This window comes from Ciconia boyciana, chromosome 29, assembly GCF_034638445.1.
Source record: "Ciconia boyciana chromosome 29, ASM3463844v1, whole genome shotgun sequence".
In the NCBI taxonomy this organism is placed as follows: domain Eukaryota; kingdom Metazoa; phylum Chordata; class Aves; order Ciconiiformes; family Ciconiidae; genus Ciconia; species Ciconia boyciana.
Genome location: NC_132962.1, coordinates 960120 through 966463, shown reverse-complemented (window position 1 = coordinate 966463; position 6344 = coordinate 960120). Strand labels below are relative to the sequence as shown.

At 62.6% G+C, this 6344-nt stretch overlaps 1 long non-coding RNA gene across 2 annotated transcripts; it reads left to right on the top strand.

The window, feature by feature from the left end:
- The first annotated feature begins 641 nt into the window (after positions 1-641).
- LOC140644904 (uncharacterized) lies at positions 642-6137 on the top strand. Of its 2 annotated transcripts, none has more exons than XR_012039862.1 (6): positions 642-717; positions 1377-1460; positions 1580-1651; positions 2180-2351; positions 4884-4987; positions 6009-6137. It is a non-coding gene; the product is annotated as an uncharacterized lncRNA (long non-coding RNA). The 2 variants fall into 2 exon arrangements; XR_012039863.1 differs by having other exon boundaries at positions 645-717; positions 1391-1460.
- The last annotated feature ends 207 nt before the right edge of the window (positions 6138-6344 follow it).

Here is a 6344-nt window from a genome sequence, read left to right as displayed (position 1 = left end):
GCTATTTTGGGGGTGGGTTTAACACCTTCTTGCTATTTTTACCCGCTGCTTTGCATGTCTCTGCTCTGCTTGACCACTTGTAGTGGCAGGTTTTTTTTTGGGGGTTGTGTGCGTGTGTGTGTGTTGGGGGTATTTCAAGCGACGCCAGTCAAAGACCCCCTAAAAATCCCCTTTTACCCCCAAAACCAGCGCCAGATCCCACTCACAAAAACAAAAAAAGCCAAAAAAACCCACAACTTCCCCAAATTATCCTTTCCCGCCCCCCCCCCCAAAAAAAAACAACCAATTTCACTCCAGCGCCTTCTTCCTACAGCCGGACACCTGGGTCCCCTTTTTGCATCATCGGGTGTTTTCGCCCCGGAAAAAGGGAGATTTGGCGACTTTTGGGTCCGTTTGCCGCTTTTCGAAGAATTTCGTCTTTTTGAGGGGGGGGAGAAAAATTGGGGGATGGGGGGTGGGGTACGCTGGGCATAGCCAACCCCAAGGTGCCCCCCTCACAAACAGCCTGGGTCTGCTGGAAAGGCAGCGAACCCCCCAAAAATTGGGGGTGGGGGTGGGGAGGGGAAGGAGCCGGACGCTTGGGTCCCATTTCCGTGGGGGGAAGGGGGGTCCGGGGGAACCGGTGGCGTTTGTGGGTGCTGGGGGTGGGGTTTCCCCGTTGACGAAGCCGTCGGCAGCGGCGTTCGAGTTCTTTTCGGGCTCGGGGCAAGTTTTGGGGTGAGTTTCTGGAGTTTTGGGGAGGGGGGGAAGCCACAGGGCCTGGTTGAGGGGGGGGAGGAAGCATTTTGGGCCAAATAGGGATTCCCCCCCCCAAAAAACCAAAACAACCCACCCCGTCGGGGGGTGCAGTCGCTGCCTCCCGGTGCAAGGGAGGGGATGGAGGTGGAGCATCTTTTAGCTAAAATCACCCGGTTTTGGGGAAAAATCTTCCTTTTTTAGAGCAATAGCTGCCTTTCGGGAAAAGACCCCCCCCCTTTTCGAAAAAAACCCCACTTTCTGCCCAACTTTCCCTCTTTTTTTGGAAAAACTCCCTTCTTGCAAAAAGTCCCCCCCCCCTTGGGGAGAAAACCTCCCCGGTTTTGCAAAATTCCCTTTTTTTAAAGCAAAAAAACCCCTTTTTCCACATGAATCCCTCTTTTTTTTTTTCCCCCGGCAGAAAACCCTTTTTAACCCAAATCCTCTTCTTTTTTTTCATAAAAATTCCCCCCCCCCTTCCTGCCAACATCACCCCTTTTCCCCCCCTCCCCTCCCCAGCCCATTTCCTGCATTTTTCAGCTCCTTTTCCACACTTTTTGTTTTTTGGTTTTTTTGGCCCCCCAAAAGAGAGGGGGACCCCAAAACAATAATCAAAAGGAGGGAAATGACCCCAAAAATAGCGTCCTTCCCGCAGGTCATGGAGGGAACACGCCAGGAGGGGCCGGAGGTGCGAGGGCGCCCGGGTAAACGGTGCCGACGGCCGGGTACGTGGGGTGGGTGGGCTGAGACCGGGTGAAACTCATGTCACGAGTGGAAGGGGACATGGGGACAATGGGGGGGGGTGGGGAGAAGCGGGGTGACGCCGTGGCCCATCTCGCCGCAGGCCGGATCCTGGTGGCTGCCGCTGCCGCCGCTGCCGGGCTCGTTGCCGGTGCTGCCGCTGCCGTGTTGGCAGGTAGGAAGTTGGGCGCCCCCCAAAATGGGGTGGAATTGGGGAAAAATGGGGGTGGGGGAATTTGGGGGGATGGGGTGAGAGGGGATGTGGAGAGGGGTGACGCGGGTGATGGGGACCCCCGCCCCGAGTGGCGCTGGCAGCAGGGATCCCATGGGTGAGCGGGGTTGGGATTTGGGTGGAAAAAGGGCATTTTTGGGGGACGAGGGGGAGGGGGGTGAAGCCCAGTGGGAGGACACGGGGGGGGACACGACACGCGAGGGATGGGGTGACGGGGTGACTTGGGGACGGGACACACCCAGGTGAAGGACACCCCAACAACCCCCAGGGTGGGGAAACCCCACGGATTTGGGTGAAAAAGGGCCATTTTGGGGGACAACGGGGACATAAAGGGGGGGATCCCCGGATTGGGGACAGGGATGATGGGACACAGGGTGACATTGGGGGGGGGCGGGGGAGCTGCGGGTGGCGGGTGCTGCCGTCTCCCGCCTTCCCTCTCCCCCTCCCGACGGGTCATTTTTGGGGTGAAAGGCGGGGATTTCGGTGCAGGTGCGGGGGCCGGGGGTGCGGCTGCCCCCAGGGCTGGTTGGGTTTTGGGGGTCGCTGTTACCTCTTCTCGGAGGAGGAAGGCAACTGGAGCCGCGGGCTGGGGCGCTGCCGCGATTTGGGGGTCCCTCACCCCCTCGACACCCCAGAAGAGAAGGTGGGGGCACCCAAGGGTGCTGGGGGACAAGGGCGGGGGGGGACAGATGGGGACACTGGGAGGGCACCCAAGGGCGGGGGTGGCTTTGGGGGGGGGGGGGCCTTGGGAGGATGCTCGGGGTTTAAGTGTCCTGGGAGGGTGTTGGGGGGTCCCCATGTCCCCGGGTGTCCCCAGGTCCCCACACCGATGTCCCCCTGTCCCCAGGTGTCCCTGTGTCCCCATGTCTCCATGTCCCCACACCGATGTCCCTGTGTCCCCATGTCCCCACACCAATGTCCCCGTGTCCCCACGTCTCCCTGTCCCCACACCGATGTCCCCGTGTCCCCACGTCTCCATGTCCCCATACCAATGTCCCTGTGTCCCCGTGTCCCCACATCTCCCTGTCCCCACACCGATGTCCCTGTGTCCCCAGGTGTCCCTGTGTCCCCAGGTCCCCACACCGATGTCCTCGTGTCCCCAGGTGTCCCTGTGTCCCCATGTCTCCATGTCCCCACATCGATGTCCCCGTGTCCCCAGGTGTCCCCACATCTCCATGTCCCCATACCGATGTCCCTGTGTCCCCGTGTCCCCACATCTCCCTGTCCCCACACCGATGTCCCTGTGTCCCCAGGTGTCCCTGTGTCCCCATGTCTCCCTGTCCCCCCACCCCTGTCCCCATGTCCCCAGGTGTCCCTGTGTCCCCATGTCTCCATGTCCCCACACCGATGTCCCCATGTCCCCAGGTGTCCCCAGGTCCCCACACCGATGTCCTCGTGTCCCCAGGTGTCCCTGTGTCCCCAGGTCCCCACACCGATGTCCCCGTGTCCCCAGGTGTCCCTGTGTCCCCATGTCTCCATGTCCCCACACCGATGTCCCCATGTCCCCAGGTGTCCCTGTGTCCCCATGTCTCCCTGTCCCCACACCAATGTCCCCATGTCCCCACTCTGATGTCCCCATCTCCCCCACATCCCCAGGTGTCCCCATGTCCCCGGGTGTCCCCATGTCCCTGCATCTCTGTGTCTCCATACCGATGTCCCCACGTTCCTGAGTGTCCTCATGTCCCCGGGTGTCCCCATGTCCCTGGGTGTCCCCATGTCTTCATGTTCCCACATCCCTGAGTCCCCATGTCCCCGGGTGTCCCCCCTTGTACCCACACCCATGTCCCCATGTCCCCCTGTCTCTGTGTCCCCATACCGATGTCCCCATATCCCTGTGTCCCCATGTCCCCGGGTGTCCCCATTGTTCCCCAACCAATGTCCCCATGTCCCCGCATCTCTGTGTCCCCATACCGATGTCCTCATGTCCCTGAGTGTCCCCATGTCTCCATGTTCCCATGTCCCTGGGTGTCCCCCATGTCCCCACACCCATGTCCCCAGGTGTCCCCCATATTCCCAGCTGTCCCCCATGTCCCCGGGTGTCCCCATGTGCCCTGTGTCCCCATTGTCCCCCCACCAATATCCCCATGTCCCCGTCTCTGTGTCCCCATATCGATGTCCCCATATCCCTGTGTCCCCATGTCCCGCTGTCTCTGTGTCCCCATACCGATGTCCCCATGTCCCTGAGTGTCCCCGGGTGTCCCCATGTCCCTATTGTCCCCGGGTGTCCCCCTGTCCCTGGGTGTCCCCCTGTCCCCATGTCCCTGAGTGTCCCCGGGTGTCCCCATGTCCCCGTGTCTCTGTGTCCCCATACCAATGTCCCCATGTCCCCGGGTGTCCACAGGTGTCCCCAAGTCCCCATTGTCCCCATGTCCCCGTGTCCCCATACCAATGTCCCCATGTCCCTGGGTGTCCCCATGTCCCCATTGTCCCCATGTCCCCGTGTCTCTGTGTCCCCATACCAATGTCCTCATGTCCCTGAGTGTCCCCGGGTGTCCCCATGTCTCTGTGTCCCCATACCAATGTCCCCATGTCCCCGGGTGTCCCCATGTCCCCATGTCTCTGTGTCCCCATACCAATGTCCTCACGTCCCTGAGTGTCCCCCTGTCCCCAGGTGTCCCCATGTCCCCATGTCCCCGTGTCTCTGTGTCCCCATACCAATGTCCCCATGTCTCCGGGTGTCCCCATGTCCCCGGGTGTCCCTGGGTGTCCCCAAGTCTCTGTGTCCCCATACCAATGTCCCCATGTCCCTGAGTGTCCCCATGTCCCCAGGTGTCCCCATGTCCCCATGTCCCCGTGTCTCTGTGTTCCCATACCAATGTCCTCATGTCCCTGAGTGTCCCCATGTCCCCGGGTGTCCCCATGTCCCCATTGTCCCCATGTCCCCCTGTCTCTGTGTCCCCATACCAATGTCCCCGTGTCCCCGGGAGTCCCCATGTCCCTGGGTGTCCCCCGGTGTCCCCATGTCCCCCTGTCTCTGTGTCCCCATACCAATGTCCCCATGTCCCTGAGTGTCCCCATGTCCCTGGGTGTCCCCGGGTGTCCCCATGTCCCCGGGTGTCCCCAGGTGTCCCCATGTCCCCCTGTCTCTGTGTCCCCATACCAATGTCCCCACGTCCCTGAGTGTCCCCATGTCCCCGGGTGTCCCCGGGTGTCCCCATTGTCCCCATGTCCCCAGGGGCTGCTGGCGCGACACAAGGGTCTTCCCCACCACTGGGTCGGGCTCTGGAGGGACCCGCAGCACCTCTGGCGCTGGGCCAACGGCTCCCGCTCCCAGCTCTGGTGAGGGACGGGGACATGGAGGGGACACGGGGTGGGGGACAGCGGGGAGACGGGGGGGACAGGGAGAGAGGGAGGGAGAGATGGCGAGGTTGGGGAGGAGGAGGAGGAGGGATGGCTGGGGGGATGAGGAGGGATGAAGGAAGGAAGGATGGATGGGGGATGGAGGGATTGGGGGGAGGAGGAGGGATGAAGGAGGGATGGAGGAGGAGGAGGGAGGGGTGGAGAGGAAGAGGAGGGATGGAGGAGGAGGAGGGAGGGGTGGAGAGGAAGAGGAGGGAGGGAAGGATGAACTGGGGAGGAGGGATGAAGGAAGAATGGAGGAGGAGGAGGGAGGGATGGACTGGGAAGGAGGAGGGATAGAGGAGGAGGAGGAGGAGGAGGGATGGGTGGAGAGGAAGAGGAGGGAGGGAGGGAGGGATGGACTGGGGAGGAGGAGGGATGAAGGAAGGATGGAGGGGTTGGGGAGGAGGAGGAGGGATGGAGGGAGGAAGGAGGAGGAAGAGGAGAGATGAAGGAAGGATGGAGGGATTGGGGAGGAGGAGGAGGAGGGATGGAGGGAGGAAGGAGGGATGGATGGAGGGATTGGGGAGGAGGAGGAGGGATGGAGGGAGGAAGGAGGAGGAAGAGGAGAGATGAAGGAAGGATGGAGGGATTGGGGAGGAGGAGGAGGAGGAGGGATGGAGGGAGGAAGGAGGGATGGATGGAGGGATTGGGGAGGAGGAGGAGGGATGGAGGGATGAAGGAGGAGGAGAAGGGATGGAGGATGGTGGGATGGAGGTGGGATGGCTGGCGGGATTGGGGGGGAGGAGGAGGAGGGATGAAGGGGAGATGGCGGAGGGAGGAAGGAGGGATGGAGGAAGAGGAGGAGAAGACGGAGAGATGGAGGATGTAGGGTGGGATGGAGGTGGGATGGCTGGCGGGATTAGGGAGGAGGAGGAGGAGGAGGAGGAGGAGGAGGGGGAGGGGAGCTGGCGGAGGGAGGAAGGAGGGATGGAGGAAGAGGAGGCCGGGGTGCCAGCAGGTTCGCGGTGCGCGGCGGGGCCGACTGCGCCTACCTGGGGGACGGGGACGTGCAGACGGCCAGCTGCGCCTCCGAGAAGCACTGGATCTGCGCCCGCCCGCCCGCCTGAGCCCCCCACCCATGGGTGCCCCCACCCATGGGTGCTCCCCCGCCACCCATGGGTGCCCCCCAATAAAGGAGCTAGAGCAGGAAGGCGTCGCGGCGGCAGAGCCAGCGCAGCTCGGCCCCGCAGCTCTCCAGCGCCGAGCGACCCCGTCGGAGCACCCCGCAATCCCGGCCCTGGCCCCCGCGCTGCCCGGCCCTGTGGGGCACCCCCAAAAGTCAGGGGGACCCCAA